This window comes from Hypomesus nipponensis, chromosome 13 (genome assembly GCF_054491055.1).
Source record: "Hypomesus nipponensis isolate SF chromosome 13, ASM5449105v1, whole genome shotgun sequence".
Lineage (NCBI taxonomy): Eukaryota > Metazoa > Chordata > Actinopteri > Osmeriformes > Osmeridae > Hypomesus > Hypomesus nipponensis.
Genome location: NC_140373.1, coordinates 16,815,172 through 16,833,122, shown reverse-complemented (window position 1 = coordinate 16,833,122; position 17,951 = coordinate 16,815,172). Strand labels below are relative to the sequence as shown.

General features: G+C 40.5%; 1 pseudogene; it reads right to left on the bottom strand.

Annotated features, from left to right (window-relative positions):
- Positions 1 to 13,627: 13,627 nt before the first annotated feature.
- On the bottom strand, positions 13,628 to 14,191 carry LOC146260448 (zinc finger MYM-type protein 1-like; annotated as a pseudogene).
- Between the last annotated feature and the right edge of the window lie 3,760 nt (positions 14,192 to 17,951).

The window sequence follows — 17,951 nt, the reverse complement described above, 5'->3', positions numbered from 1 at the left end:
CATTCATATTGCATATTATTACGTGGCTCAAATCCCAATGCAAGTCAGCTTGAGTGTGTGTGTGTATGTTTGTCTTCTATTCAGTTTCAATATTAAAACTATTGTTAAAGTGTCTTTCTTGTGTCCCTCAACACAACCTCCACAGGTAGCCTAGGCATTGTGAGCACCTCCTGATAAGAATGACATGATTCCCACTTCAATCACCGTGCAGCCCCCAGCCCTCTGTTCTGACACGTCTAAATATGGACTGTGGTTGAAATTTGGGGTTTTGATTGACAGTTTAGGCTCCACCTATGAAAGAAGATAGATATCCCTGTGTTACTGTTGTTTTCAAATGTAGAAGGAAAGACACACTTTTATTTATAGAAGCTCCTAATGCTTCAAACTAATGATTTTTCTAATCAAAGCGGTGGAAAGAATATATAATGTTAACGTCTACGTGGCTGGTTAAACTTGTGGAATCTAATCCATCATGATTACACAAATATAGAACTGTTATAGTCCACTGGGCAGTATTTGTAGTCAATTCTGTACTCAACAGTAATTGGCTTTCTGTGTCCGACACCAGATAAGATCAGAAGCTATCAAAGCTGGCAGGGTAGCCCACGCGTGGTTGTCAAGAAGGTGTCACCTTATTGTTCTTATCGGAGATCAAGCTGGGAAAGAGAAGAAAAAAGATGTGTAACAAGCCTACTTGTGAAGAAACTACAATTTACTTGATTGCCTACAACACATATCACCGCATGACCCTGCCGATATAAGTGATGAATATAAATGACACCCAATAACCTTCATCCTACAGTGAATCACTCAAATACAGCAAGTCAGTTGCATGACTCAGTGATGTAATTAAGGGGCAGATGGCGAATGTTTGCAGGTCACTTGATAAATGACAATCACTGTCAGAGACGGATTCTTCCTATCAATCTATCAAGCATTGCAATCAGTCGGTGAACAAGTTAAGAAAGCTTTATTGCTTGCGGCCGGCCCACAAGGAGACAAAAACATCACATGCCATTGTGCTACAAAGTTTGTCCGCTAGCATGTTGTGCTAGCAAGCTATTTAAACAGACGCACTCGTCAGTTATTGGGTAAAACAAAGGCATGCAAATGTCCCATGGCTCTTCCTTCATTGGCTCCCTTGCATCTGTGACGTGAAGTCAGGGAAGGCACTGCCGACCCTGCCAAAATTCAAACGTATTTTTTTAAATTAAATCATTTTATTTAATAAACTTGTATTTGTATTTTTACTGATTATTCTTGTGATTTACATATTCAATATGTATGTAATTCAAATTATTAAGACGTTACGGTGACAAATGTAGCAGATACGCATAATCAAATACAAAAAATGGTAGACTAAGCAGTGCTTTTACTGTCCATTTATTGCGGACGACAAGCAAAAAACTCAAAATCCTGTATTCTTCAACATGTACGTCAAAAGGCACAACTCTTCTGTGCCTTTGCACGTAAATATGTTTAGCCAGTAATCATTTACGTTACGTATCAAACATGGACCAATTCAAATCGAGATATTACTGGACATTTGCGCAGCTAACGTCATTACACTGGCTTAATTGTAAACGTAATCCCCGCAAAATTCAAGTCAAAATGACAGCAGCGGTGTCTGCCGATATTCAGAGTTGAGGGATTTCTCCAAGCTCGATTTTATCCAAAAAATGAGTAATAGCAAGATGGAAGTCTACGCCAGATTTAGATGGACTACTGCAGCAAAAGGGTCAACATGTTTTCGATTGTTTCAAACAAGGGGCGTAGCCAGAAAAATATTTTTGGGTAGGCCTAGAAAAATACTGATAGACATATTTTCAGTTTTTTTTTTACTTATTTACTTTGCAATGTGTACCCGGTGCATAATTTTTCGTAGATATTTTTGGGTAGGCCTTAGAACAAATTGGGTAGGCCTGTGCCTACCCAGGCCTACCCGTGGCTACGCCCCTGTTTCAAACAGACTGGTATGGAAGAAAAGATTGGCTATGTGACTGTGCTAACATTCAGCGGCTGTAGGCTACTGCTTGTACTGTTTACTGCCTTTACTGTTATGACATATTAGCCTAACAATAAATTAGCTAATCTGGCTTCATAACTCAGTGCCTAGCCTCTTACTGACATCACCGCACGTCACTGCCTTGCATAGACCTGGTGCGCCCCACTAAGCTTGACAATATGATTAACTCTTTTATGGCCCCTCCAGTAAGGTAGTGGTCAGCCCAGGTCCCCTTGTTTACATAAGCCTAGTGTTACCCAAAATTCACTTTTGGGGGTAGGCCTTTTTGCACACAAGGAATACTGAACACAAAATTATTCTTATACAGGATAACAGTTACATCTTTAACTTTTCTAACAATCACTGGACTCATTTGATTGCTGAAAGCAATTTTGGCCTTTTGGACTTCATCCGCATTATGAGCGGATAACAGGGTACTCCACACAGCAGGTGTGCTCTTGCATTGAACAGCAGCTTTCACACTGTGGTTCAATCTGTCTTTTCCAGGTCAGCTACACCACTGACTGGGCAAGCAAAACATCTATGGCAGACTACCGCAATACCAACGACTGCCAAAACAGTAAGCACATCTGATTGATCTCCGTCTCATACGAGATAATCTCTGTTCTGGCTTGTATGCTAAGCAAAGAGTACATCAATTCTGTTGCCAACTTTTTGTTGCCAATGCAGTGCAACAATGTTTTTTACTAAAGGCATAGTTCCAGTGTTAACGGCTTTGATCCTTTGTCCCGGATCAGTGAATCTTTTTTACATAATATACACTTTCACCATGACGGGGTCAGTTGCAGGCTGTCAGTAGAAATATTTATAATTTTAATTGGTATGAAACGGCTGTTGCCTTATATGCTAAAATGGATATCTTGTTTTGTGTTTTATGTGCAAAATCCTCCACTGGTTATAGATTATGGCAGCAATATTTTAATTGAGGTAAGAGAAACGATGAAACTTCTATTTTAGTTTTAGCATAATACTGGAGTGTAAAATTGAGTCATCGACCTGTGATTGACATAGAATAAGTGGAACATGGAAACGTTGGCAGTAAATCAGACAGCACGTAAGCTTCACACACCTGTCATTTGCATTCCGAAGTTAAGAGATACAGTTTTTCTGACTATGTCCAATGACAGTCTAAGGATAAAGCTGTTATGTCCTCTCTGCCTTGCAACTGCAGTTAACTAAGCTTGTAATGGGTAAATGTGTACTTCTCTTCATGCTACTACTATACTCCTGTCCCCCCCTTACCTCTCCAGAATCTCTCCCATAGCTTACCCACAACTGAGACCCAACATGGAAGTAAGGACTTCTGGAATATGGGAAGAAATGGGCCAGCTACAATGGAAGCATCTTTCTAAAATCATAAACCGGTTTATATTCATGAGGACACCATGATGGCACAATAAGAAATGAGGGTACACTGACGGTTTGAGAGAATGGGCAGAATAGTTAGTTCAGTGACAACATCTGCAGCTACAGTGTTTTTATCCTCGGATGTCCAAGAAGCTTGACAACGAACCATTTGACAATGTTTAATTTCGCTTCCTGGAGTAGGCCTAATCCACAAAATGGAAGTGACCTAAAAATATGTGAACGAGTCAAAAGCTTATTTTCCATATACGGCATCAGCTGAACTTGACTCAACTCTACGTGCTGTGTTTTGTTTTCCACTAGACTGGTCGTCATTAACCTGATTCGCCAGATGGTTTGTTACACGTACCTTTGTGAAATCCTCCTGGGAAACTGTCTGGAAAAGGGCAGGCAATTAAAATAAATACTTGGCAGGGGATTGGATCAACCATCTGAATGGAAGGAAAAATTAAATTAATTGAACTGAAATTTACTGTATGAATTTGGCAACCTGAATTTCCAAACCTTGATTTTTTCAGCGCAAATTCGCCTGTTTGCATTGACTTTATATTATCGCCGCGCAAAAAAATAGCTTTGCTTTTGCTTAGAACTAAGATAAAGGTACTAGAAGACCCTCAGGGTACCAGGTAGGCACCAGATCGAAAACATTAAAAAACGGGTCTATAAGGTGTTGTGGAAAAGGGCCAAAAAAGGCTCTTACAGTATCCAGTGTGATATATGTAGGCTTATCAAGATATCTCTATCCATTTGTGATATACTGGTTGTGACTGATCATATCCACATTCTCAACCATGGACTTAAGGACACCGTCATGTTTCATTGAGCACAGAAACATTAAAAGACAGCAGAGGACTTGAGGCATCCAAGCACACGGAAGTGTGTCAAGTAGAATAGAATATATGCACAACATTATTTTGGACAGATGTGACAAACGACATTGAGCCTGTGCTTGTTGTAAATAACTTTCCTCCAGAAGAGAGGAGCATCTCGCAGCTATTGCATCCAAAGCCTGTGGAAATCCTCAGTCAGTCAATTCAGCATTTCCCTGTTCCGCGAGAATAGAGCAGGAAGGATGTGACCTCCTTGATAACCGAATTACTCAACTGATCAAACCTGGATGCCAATAGGAAAAAATACATGAGCTATTATAGCTGTATAATGGACAGGCCTGTGCCAATGCTTCTAGCTGCATAGACAGCGCATCCTTTAGGCCTATTGTTCTTTTAGTTCAACACAGTACGTAAGGTGAATAAAGGTAAAGAGGGACACTCACAAAAATGGCTATGTGCGTCACTTTTTGCCATGAACGCATGGCCATATAAATAAATGTATACCTTTATGAAAAGCTTAAAGTCTCCCTTAAACTATTCATAAGGAAAAAACATGAAAAACCAAACACAGGAAGCCTGACCCTTCTTTGACCCTCTGCTGACCAAACCCCCAAATTTGGTTTAATGTGATATTGGTAAAGTGGGAAATTTTTACTGTCCATTTAAGTATTCAAGTGTTCAAAGTATTTTAAAAATATAATAGTGGGATACTATTAAAGGTTAGCCTGACGTTGTGATACTCATAATTCTAGCCAGAATATGAGTCTGATAACTCACCGTTGGGCTGTGACTATGGGGCGTGTTTCAACCGAACTCGTAAAACAAATGCCTCTTCGCTCAATTGGATAGACCAACAACCAATCAGAACAAAAAATCAGAGCAACGTAATATGTTGTTTGTTGAAAATGAATTCAATCCAAGCACTCTTTTGTGACGTTATTGATTACGTTACTGCTGATCATCTGTCCATCATCGTATGAAGCCCGCCCTGACAATTTGATTGGTCCAAACAGCTCCTGTTCGGATATAGTTTTTCGCAAACAAGCTACTCCAGACCCAACTTCCCGACCAAATGTTTTTGTGGGCGGGGATAAGTTGGGCTGGCAGTCAGGCTAATTAAAGGTCCCATGACATGAACATTTCACTTTAGGAGGTTATTTAACATGGATTTGAGTTCCCATAGCCTGCCTTTGGCCCCCAGTGGATACAAATTTTGATAGGTGTAAACCAAGTCCTGGGTATTCTTTTCCACTTTTGAGAAACTGAAAGCTCAAATGCTCGGTTTTGAAAATCTTCTCCTTATGTTGTCCTAAGAGGGAAGGTTACCTCCCCTTTCTCTGCCTTGCCCGCCCAGAGAATCTGTCCCATCCATGAGAAACTGAGCTACGACCGTGCAAGTACAATATTGTTTTTTCCTCGAGAAACATCATGGCTTGCAAACGAACGTAGCATAGCAGTTGATCATAGCTTGGCTTCCAGCCCAATTTAGCCCCGCCCACAAAAAAAATTTGGTCGGGAAGTTGGGTTTGGAGGGGCTCGTATTGGGGACAAACTATATAAAACCAGGAGCTGTTCGGACCAATGAAATTGCCAGGGCGGGCTTTATACGATGATGGACAGATGATCAACAGTAATGTAATCAACAACGTCACGAAAGAGCGCTTGGGTTGAATTTGTTTTCAACAAACAACATATTACGTTGCTATGATTGGTTGTAGGTCTATCCAATTGAGCGAAGAGGCATTTGTTTTACGAGTTCGGTTGAAACATGCCCCACAGTCACAGCCCAACGGAGAGTTATCAGACTCATATTCTGACTAGAGTATGACAACGTCAGGCTAAGTTGATCAGTGTTTGGATGTACAAATTTAAACCAAAGTATTTTTTAGTTCCTTCATCCGAGCCTCTGAAGAACCAGTGTCAAACCAGTGAAAATTCAATTTTCTCAGGAAATAAGCCGAAACAAAAGTTTTGTCTGCGCCAAACATTTCAAAGATGACTCAACTTGGGCTAATACAAAGCTGGCCTTGCTGACTGTCTGAAATTAAAGTCTGGATCAGTACCAACTCTCCTTGGTTCAGCTACAAACCTCGGACAAGTAAGTTAACTAGCGCAATATCATTTTGTTGCTTTACTGCAGGGGTCACTAAATAGCGGACCGTGGTCCGAGTCCGGACCCAGGGGGCTTCCTATCCGAACCCGGACCTTTATATATTATTAGCCAATGGAGTTAATTCATTTTGACGGAACGTTTCCATTTCCATCACCATGACAACTCTGCCAACTTCCTAAACCCCAAATGCGGGACACTTTCGCTCCCCCCCCCCCCCCTGCTAATGTATGTAAAGTGTGTGCCTGATGTGATGCTAGTTAGGGACTTCCATGGTTAATGCGAGCGCATGATTTCCATGCGATGGATGATTTCAGTGAAAAATCGTTTTTGGAGCTAGAAACAAACAAACATAGCCGTTTGTCCAATTGGCAAAATGTTGTCTAGTGAAGGTAATTATGTTTACGTTTCTTAGCCTGGTTTTCCATCTTTATATTGTCTCAAATTAGCTTTCGATCTGCCAGTGTCACTGTTGTGTGTAAGCGGCACTAAGGGCTGAATAGAGTGTTTTCACCGACGTTACGTTCTGGGCAGTAACCCGGATGCGCGGCCATTGTGGAGGCACTCGGTGTAAATAACTGAAAGGAGTACAATGGAGTATTGTGCGCTTTGGATACTTTAAGTGAATGTAGCCATGTCCAAACAACCATCAAAACGCATCCAAGATGCAAAGGCATTAGGGAAGGACTTGGACCACAAGAAAATGTGCGATGTTTCGAGAAATTATGATTTATCGGCGGTGCAGATCTCTACGAGTTAGCTCCCTCTTGGATCCGTGACAACCCGGTGATTCTTCCTTCAGTTGCATATCTCGATATAGTCAACTACCTGGTTTTCTCATCAACCCCATACACAGCGGAAGACCTTAAATCCTACAAAGGTTTGGAGGCCTATAACCAGATGGTGTGTGGATGGGTGAGGGAGACGCAGAACCAAGTTATCAACGACCATTGTGTTGTGAAGGCCAAAGTAAGTAATGCAATAACGTCTTTAACCAACCTAACCTTAACTGTATGATATCATCGCGATACTCAAGGTGTAGCCAAGTGACTCTCAGTCCTATTTTATTCCTGGTAGATCTTGGTTGAGCATTGCCAACCACAAGTGCCTCCTTTACTTTGATAATCTCTCACATTCCTCTCCCTGGTTTTTAATAACTTTTGGAAGTCGATAATATTGCAAATGTTTTTCTCGATCTGTCCTATTGGTAAAACCTGAAACATGGCAATAATTAACCACTTTCCTTGACGACGTTCGGTATATACTTCAGTGCCTGTGCTTTGTTGTGATGCAGAGTGCCTCCAATATGGCGACTTCCGGTCTGATGATGCGCCTTGAAAACCCTCTATACGTTCATTTGGAATTCTCCACCGGAGCTTTAGCTAGCTGGCGAACGTTGCGTGTTCTCCTCCTATGTTCAATGACTCAATTCATCAAGCTGTTGCTAACGTTAGCTAAGTCTATGTCAACAGAGCTCCTGGGTAACTTAACTTATATATACCAGAAAATATAAAAATGATTAAATTGCCTATATGCCACGGTGAGCTGACGTACTTCCGCCTAAAACTCTCAGTCACCGCGTTTACTTCCGCTGCAACGGCATCCATCGTCGATATTAATTGTCCAAAGCTAGTCAAGAGAAAAGAATCGACGAAAAAGTTCAAATATCAGCTAACATCTGGTACCACTGCCGAACACTTGTGTGCCTTTATGCCAGAACTCAAGTAAGTACAACGGTGTGCTTAGTTTTTTTTTACCTTTCCTGTGGATGAGGAGCTCAGACACAAATGGGTAGTCGTCATCCGCAGGGATCACTTCGTTATTACACCTCACACCCGGGTGTGTAGTCGGCATTTTAAAGAGGAGGATATACGAGAGCCTACATCAGAGAATGGGCGGTGATTACTTAAAAAGGGAGCTGTTCAAGCATTATTTGAGTGGAACAACTTCTCCTTTGTGTTTGTCATTCCCAACAACGCAAGCTAATCGACTTGCTAATGGTAGCCAGCATACCTGTTCTTCCTTAGTAAAAATAATGGCGTGACAAAAGCCAGCGAAAAGTTGATTCCGAAAAATCACAAATTTCAGCCAGAATGGACTGACAAGAACGCATTTGTGTTGCTGGTGAGGAGCACAAAACCGATGTGTTTAATCTGCAATGAGACGGTTTCCCTTGTCAAAAGTGGTAGATCTATCGTGAAACGTGACAATGACACAAAACATAGACACTGAACAAAAGTACCCCCCGAACTTTGGTCTATGGGAGAAAGATGCCCATGGGCACGGGCACTAGGGATGGAGATTTGAACTGATTTCACTATTCGAATAGTATCCGAAATTATTTTCGAATATCCGGATAATCTATTTTTGTTAATGTGGTTCCGTTAATTAGCCTGCCGTGACGCAAAGCATACAGTAAACACATGAACCACCACACATTCTGGCAATAATTGGGACTGTTCAGCTATTAGATTAAATAAGGGTTGAATAAAGAAAACAAATGAAAGATCAATTTATTAACATGACAAAAAGACAATGAACTTGAAAAAACGCTGCGTCTTCAGACGTAGGCTCTTAAATTGGCTGAAAAGCGATTAGCCTATTATTATGTGAAATAAAAAGTAGGCTACATTGGACTAAATTAAACACATTGGGAAGGCTATCCTCGATTAAAAACGAAAGACACACATGGAGTAATATATTGCATATTAACTTGGATATTAACTCGGAACCGAAATCCTATAGGATACGGTGTGCCACCACACAATGCAAACATAAACAGCGGATTACGCTAGCTCTACATGGCTACTGGTAAGAAAATAAATAAGCCACAACTGAATTAGCCATACACATTTTTATTCAGGAAAATGAGCACGTAAACATGCTCAGGGGAGAGGCCAGTACGGAGTCGATTTACGAGCAGGCCGCCGTAGAAAAAACTGCATGAACTGAGGTTGCTGCGAGGTAGCCTACTGCTTAGCCAGGACACAATGCTTCTTGTAGCGCCAAATGAAATGAAAGGAGACTCGCAGCAGAACACAGGCGTAGCCTACCTTTTTTGATGGTTTTCATCATTTCTAACGTCACAACTATTAGAATTCACAACACGACGCAACGGTTTTTCATAAAAAAAATTTTTTTTATTAAACTACGCTCATAAGTATTCGAAAAAAGTATTCAAATACTAACTTACTTTAGGATATCCGGATATTCGATTAACCACGCCCATCCCTAACGGGCACTGTGCCTAAACCTAAGTCAATTTTGAATGGGAGTCAATGGGAGAGGTAAGGGCAAGAAAAATACACCATGATCCGTTCCGGACCCTCGACTGAATGGAAATTTGGTGAGTGGACCTTTTCTAATTGAGTACCCCTGCTTTACTGTATATGGTTACCTAGCTTGCCCCCCTCTCTCCTCCTCCTTAACATTTAAAGACACAGAGAGGATGTGTTCATTTTCATGTGGCCGAGAAAAAATGTTTAAAAAAAGAAAGTTCAAAGTTAAAATAACAAAACCTATAATCATCACTTGTGAACAAATATCATTCACATCTTACAAAACTTAGTCAATTGAAAGTGAATGAAGTAAATAAATACTTTCTCTTTCTTCTTCTGAGCCTATGCAAGTCACGTGAAAAATTATCCAAAGACTTGTACCCGAAGACCCAGTCTAAATGAACAAATCATTTCTGTTTCCTCTAGCTAGCAGTACTGAGCCTGTGCAGGTCACGTGAAAAACTATCCAAAGACTCGTACCCGGCAGATGAACAAAACATTGATCCGAAGACTCGGTTGTCAGAAGAACTAAACATTGATTTGAAGAGACGGTTGGGAGGTGAACGATTCATTCATCTGCCGGGTACGAGTCTGAATCCTTTTTCACATGACATGCATAGGCTCGTACTGCTAGCTAAAAGAAACAGAAATGATTCGTCCATTTTGCTTTGGGTACGGGTCTTTGGATCACTTTTCACGTGACCTGTGTAGGCTCAAAAGAGGAAACAGAAAGGATTTGTTTACCTCCTTCACTTTCGCGTGACTAGGTTTAGTAAGACGTGAATGATATTCGTTGACAAGTAATAATTACAGTTTTTGTTATTTTGACTTTTTTGTACTTACCTACAGTGCAGCGTAATTGTTTGCTGCGATAATTAAATGCTAGTGTGAAATGACCATTTTGAATAATGCAAACTGTCATGATGCATTATTTTAATCCAGGAATTTCTTTTAAAAGTAGTAGTATCTTCTGGTTTACATGCCGTCCTACATGAGCATATGATAAATGTTTGCAGTGGACATATTAAGGCCAGGGAATTGGCTAAAAAATGTTGAGGAACACCCACCGCCCCCATTAGGTGCGTTCGACATGGATTGCAGCTGCATGAAACGACCGGCGAGAGTAGACGCTTGCAGTCGGGGAGGAGTTGAAAACGGCTCTGTGAAATCGGACATTTCAGCTTCTCGTGGTTTGCTGTGTTGACGTCAGTCACGGCCGATTAAGCGCTGTTTGCTTACTTTACTTTATAATTAAACGTAGTATTTCCATTGCGTGTCGTAAAACCCTTTCTTCCATACATTTTTAATTCAATTAAATAGTTTGGTCCGGATTTGAGCATCAGCGAAACTGAAGGTGTCAAAATAATTACAAAACACACGTCAAAGTTGTCGTGTGTGAGTCTGGCCAATCATGAAATAGTTCAGTCGTCATAATAACCCGTGCAGTTGCTCTTGAGAAAATGTGCTTGGCTACACAGCCGGCAGTTCTCGAATTGATCTCACGGTACTTTGATGGCTACGTCACAGTGATCTAGCTTTGGCGCCGTCTCAAGTCGGACAAAAAGTCTAACCAGAATTCACTGTTTCAAGTCAGCCGGCTGCAGCGCTGCATGAAGTCAGTCCATGTCGAACGCACCTATTGAAATGAAAAAATTACTCAAAAAAAGATTTGTTCATTTTACTGGATGAGATTCAAAGAACCAAGTCAGTAAAACGATCCGAACTTCCCATCACTCCACGCTAACCCTATAGCTGCCATGCTGTTACGATGCACCACTCGTTTCAAGTTTTATTTTGAACCATTTCTTCTTGATTTCTGCCATGGTCCGGTTCTCCAAACCCACGGCATTTACAGCCATTTAATAATAACAATAATAATTGTATTTGTAATGCACTTAATATTTATTTAAATCTCAAAGGGCTACAGGTAAAAAAAAAAAACGAAAAGTGACAGTTTTCTACTCCGCCGACTTTCTTTTGTTGCTCATACCTGAAGACGTCAGGCCGCCAAACAGGACACATTTTCTCGCCTTCACCTCTGTTGTCAGAACCTCGATCTCACAGTCTGTGAATATTTTCTTTTATGCATGTTTAGCCATTTTACGGTGTTTCTTCAAATTAATGCCACAGCGTTTATTAAATAACGTTTATTTTTGGTGCAGCGTTTATTCAAGGGCAGCGTTTATTTGAAGAAATACGCTAATTCAGACAATGACCTCAGGAGCGCATTTTTATAGTCCATCTGCATATTCATTTATGGGAGGAGGCAAGGCGGGGTCAGTGGCTCGTTCATGTGCGGTCAATCTCACGTTGATTGTGATATAATAAAGGAAATTATAAAGGAAAGGTGCGCAGGACCTGGCGTACGACCAGTTCTATGCATGTCAATATTTCTGAGCGTAGGTACTTTGAGTTTGCGGTACGCCATCTTCTGGTATGAAATCTGCACAATCTTTTATACATGAGGCCGCTGATGTGCTCCTGGCCTCTCTTTTCTTTCTCTCCTCCAGCTTTTTGACGTCCCTATTTATGTTTTTGTTTTGGCATTGTCAGATTGTCAAATGTTGCACTGATAATGCCAGTGTTGTCATACTGCTACGGGGCCAGGGTATTGCACAATAACCAAGAAATCCCGCATCTCAACCTTGCGTTCTTAGGATTGATAAACAGCCTGTAGGTGCGTTTGACATGGACCGCGGCTGCAGGAATTGACCGGCAAGAGTAGCCGCTTGCAGAAGAGAGAAAAACGGCCCTGTGAAGTTGGACATTCCAGCTTCTTGTGGTTTGCTGCGTTGACGTCAGTCAAAATAATCGAAAAAATATCGATTTACATTCTCACTGTTCAACATTCTCAAAGCAAAAGAATACGGCGGTTGCTATTATGCATTTCAGAAAAACGTTTGACAAATGTGTCCAAGCCCAGTGCTTTTGCACGCTTGCTCTCAATATTTAGAAGGGTTAAGTTACTTAACCGCTCCTCCTCCATCGTTGAGCGCAGGTGATTTTTAAAAAGTTTTAATGTTGAAAAGCTGCGCTCACACCTAGCACTACTGACTGGTAATACAACAGCTATTTTGCATAAACGAAAAAGCTCACTGAACACCTCCTTGAACGGCTCTAAGAACTTGATGAATCCAATCAGATCAGCAGGATTGTTATTCTCCTTCGCCATATTCTGTTCAATAACTCGTTTAGTTTGACGGAGCTCACTTTTCAGGTCTTGGAGATCAGATCCATGCCTCTGCCAGTAACGAGACCATTTCTTCTTTCAGGAAGTTGCTGCTTGATGGAGTTAGTGCCTGAATGCCAATCATTATGTTGCAGTTGGACTTGGAGAAAAGTTTCTGGTGGAGTTCGCTTTCCAAGTGTGGATGTGACAACACTATGTTGGAGTCGGCTTGTTGTCTGTTGGGACCTTTTTGGTTTGATGACTTTAGGAATATTGCAATTATCACACATTTCTATGACTGTATCCCACAGCTCATTGAAGTTTTCATCTGTTTTGCGATACTCCTCAAAGGTTTGTTTAATGGCTTCAATAAGATCCACTGCTTTTGTGAGGTCAAGGTTTGGTGACTGGAGCATGTCAGTTAATCCCTTTATATCACCAAGGACCTTTCTAAATACAACAAGTAGCCCTATGAAATTCAACTGAACTTGGGAGAGAAGCCCTCTTGCATCTGTAGCTCTATCAGAGTTAGCCTCATCTGAAATATCCTCAAGCACTCTTATAACAGCTGGCAATCTATCCGTGAGGTTTTGACACGCAAAGAATCGACAGGCCCATCTAGTGTCACTTTGGAAGCTCCCTTGGTGCATCACAGAACATTTGTTTTTGTACATCAAGCCACTTTGTGTGGACATATGAGCCGGACATAAATACATAAAGTTTCTCAAGCAAAGAGAAAAAGCATCCAGCTTCATGGACATTTTTAACACGGTCCACTATAACAAGGTTTAAACAATGGCCATTGCAGTGGACATATAATGCATACTTGGCCACTTCCTTAACTCTGGTTTATACACCAGAGTGCTTGCCACTCATGACTGCTGCTCCATCATATCCTTGGCCGACAAGATTCTCTCTATATTGCAGTCCCCACTTTTCCAAAAAGAAATTATTTTTTCAGTTAAACCAGCAGAATCTAAGCGTTCTGCTACCTGGAACTCGAGAAAGCTCTCCTGTACTACACCATCATAATAGTATCTCAGGACAAAAGATATCTGCTCTTTTTTTTCCACATCTATGGATTCATCCGCTATAATGGAAAATTGCTTGCTGTCTTTTACATCTTTAATTATTTCTTCCCGCACCATTCCTGCTAAACATTCTAAGATCTCATTTTGAATGTTTTTACTGGTGTACATTGCATTTCTGGGCCCCTGTGACAATCTACTTTTCACCAACGGATCAAGTCTACCTAAAAGTTCTAAGATCTCAACGAAATTCCCTCTGTTCTTTGAGCTTTCCGTTTCTTCATGTCCACGCAATATTCTGAGTGGCTGTGAGCAGCAAAACCTCAGCCAACGTTTTTATTTAGTTTTGATTATTTATTACTTGTTGCTTATTTTCCTCACTCATCATTCCTAGGACAGATGTGTTGTTTTCAGACATTCTTTTGTGCTCACCCCATGCAACCATTGCAGTGTTTCCCACACATAGACTTATTCGTGGCGGTGCGCCACAGAAACAACACCGGCCGCCACATATTGCGTTTCTTAATTTTTTTCAAAAACAATTTAGGTTAAAACACGCAGCGTATTCGTTCAGCTGCATTTCCTTTCTCTGCTTTTCCTCCATCTCTCTGTCACTAACACATCTTTCTCACATTCGCACAGTCACAACGTCAGCACACGTTAGCAACGATGCATACCTATGCCGTTCTAGTAAGACTGACAGCTATAACAGCAAGCCTTCAGCTTTAGTGCCGTAGCTAAAGGTCTATGAAAGTTGAGGCTACTTTTCTCGAGGTACCTACGAACAAGTGGTAATCAAAGGTTCCCTTTCGTTCTTTTGTTTAGAAGTCTCAGGAGCTAGCTAGCTACTTACCCGGCGTCATGGAGCCGACCAGTTAGCTAAATAGTTATTTAGCACTAGCGTTGCTACTTGCATATGCAGAAATTATTTGTTTGTTGTTTTTGATTTTGTGAATCATTTTCAACACCCCCCCCCGCCCCTGCCACAAATAGCTTTCTTATCAGCTTTCTTCACTGCATTGCATTCAATGAAACCCACTGTCTTTAAAAGTGGCCTTCTTCCAATATCCCTGTTCTGATGTGAACACATTATTCTGGGCCTTTGCAAGTCCAAAATGCCTACAGACAAAGCAGTATGCTGCATCTTTAGCTTATGAATATTCAACCCATGGGTGGGTTTCATACCACTCATTATGGAAGCATCTTCTTGCCCCTCCTTGTACGGTTTTGGGAAATACCTTCAAATGTGGCTGTACTGGTCCATTATTTGTATATTTTGACACATCTAAAAAAAGTCATGCAAAACATTGAAGAAGAAAATGATTATATTAGCAATGCAACTGTATTAACAACTGTCGCCAAAATCAAAACTAGACTGCAGTCTTGCTTACTATTACAGTATACTGACCTTCTCAAACCTAATATCACAAACACTTTCAGTAATATTTGTGGCATTTATTTCACTATTATTGTGAGTGAAATTACTAGTAAAGCAACACTTTACAAAAATCAGTCCACTAAGACAAATAACTAATGCTTACGGTTATCTACACCACAAGCATACCATGTGGTTCAGCGGCACTTGGGGTAGGCATTTCAATTTCTCTATGTCTCCCCTTACTTTCCAACTCTGGGTTCCTTGTCTGTCCCACTATCTTCATTCTACTCTGTATCCTTGTCCTGATCATCACCTATCTCAGAATCTCTTTCTTCTGTGGGTCTGCTGATTCCATCTCCATGACTCTTCTCTATTTCTTTGTTTCTGTTTCTCAGTTCACCATCACTGTGCTTTGTCTCACTCTGCTCTCCTTCTTTCTCCAGCTCTCCCTCTTTTGTCTCAGTACCCCTTTTCAGAGGGAGGAAGAAGCTGGAAATATCCCCACTTCTACCTTTCCTTTTCATTTCCCTACAGTATTCAAGAATAATCGTTAGTGTTGCTTTAAATCATGCAAGAAAATGTAGCAGTGTGAAAACTCCTTGATTCATAATATACAAATACGTATTATAAATTTAAAGGAAAAATAATAATTACAACTACATAAGACAACATTGTTGAATGGATTTAGCGATACTTAGGAAATACCAAACATGTTATCATTTACAACCTAGATAATAAAAAAGAACAAAAGTTGTATCTAGCTTTACCTTGGACATACGAACGGTACTGATACTATCAGTGACAGCTGAACTGTTGCTAGCATGGCCATATAAGAACGGTACTGAATCAGGGCTCGACATTAACAAGTAGAAGAGAAAGACATTTACTTGTAATTTTGTTGGCTGATTTACCAAGGGATCCTTATCATCCTTTAAAAGCTGTATAGAGGTTCAATATTAGCTGATATTTAACTACGTTGCTCTACATTTAACCGATACAAATGCTGCTTATGCTTGACAGTACTGTACACAGCTGCCGACGCTAGCCAACGTCAACATAAATATAGCTATATAAAATTATAAGTCACCAAGACAAGTGACTTTTGTGCATTGACAATTGAAACGTCAATGTACTTTTCAAAAGAACAAGTGCCTCAAAAAGTTAATGTTGTAATCTGCGCATTGCACTGAAACTGCGCTCTGCCTCAGCAGATGGGCTCCACCACCAGCAACTTTAGTAGTGACCTGATCAAACAGGCCACGGACTTCAGGGATAATTTCTTTCAAAGCATGCTCAGCATCTGCAGTTGTTTGACCTTGTACTTGTTTTTAAACAAGGCCAGTTGGACTCAAGTCTTCTCCATTCAGTTCAGGATATTTTCGAACTGCTGCATTTGGGAGTCAGGAGTGAGTTTTTTAGTTATTTTAATGTTTGAATGCCTGGTTGCCTAAACTTCTCATTGATTTGTGCATCTACTGTATCTAGAACACAGTAGAACTCTGGTCTGTAAAAATCCACAGCTGATCCAGGTGTGTATGCAGGACCCTGACCAGAAAATATTTAAGGGGGCCTATGTGTGCATGGTAGAACAATGGGCCCTAGAGACAGATTGTCACACTTGTCCTTTGCCTCCTTAAAGATCACCTCAAAGTGTGTAGTGTTTCTTTTGGATTTCAAGCTGTCTTGGACAAGACACACCACAGACAGCATGTCCTCCATTGACTGGGTGTTTTTCTGGAGAGACGCATTCAGAACCTCTAGTTCACTGATCACATCTAAAGCAAGAGGAAGTCCCAGTACAACATTACCCTGTTGCAGTCGAACACAAACCCTCTGCCCGGCTTCCAGACTCAGAATGACTGCAGTCATCTCATCTAGTGCATTTGCAAATGCCCTCTTATTATTGTCAGACTAGCTACTCAACAATACAAAATGAATATCTGCCACATCTGGGTAAGTCAACAGGAAACGGGCATATAAAACTTACATAGTTACATTACTTAGTTTTAGAAAAAATGCTGTGACTGTTTTTTACTTTTTCATTATTGCTACAGGCACAAACCAGCTAGACTAGCTCCTCTTATGACCCCACCAGTGATTTCCTGCAGGACAGGGGGAAAACGTTAACATTTTAAATCTTATAATTTCAGTTAACAGTTGCCGCTTACTAAAATAACAGTATACATAAAATAACAACATTAAAGATATTCACCTACAGCTAGAATGTTATTTTACATTTACCCTACTTCAGATAAGTCCAAATGCCTTCTTATTATTGTCAGACTAGCTACTCAATGTTAAAAAACACAAATATTTGCCAAATCTTGGAAAGTCAACAGGCATAGGATATTTACATCTTTTGGTTATTGAAAAAAACACTGTGATTATTTTTCCTTCTTCAGTTAACCCAGCGGTTCTCTAACTTTTTTTTGTCAGGCCTCCTTTTGGTATTTTTTTTCCAGGCCTCCCCTACACGTATTTGGTCAAGTTTATTGCATTATTGGGGTAGAATTTGTAATTTCTCCCTACAAATAATAAGAAACAGATAAAGATATAGTAAAAATAAGTTACATTTTTAAAAGATTCATCAGGGATTAAATAAACAGCCACCAGCCAATTACTGTTAAGATTTAGTCAGGTGGCAAGTTAAAATAAAACATTTAAAAAGCAGTTTTGCAAAAATAAATGTTGTACAAAGCCAAACTCAAAACAAGGTAGGCTAGGTAACACTGCTCATCGATAGCCAAACGCTTTGACTCTAGGAGCA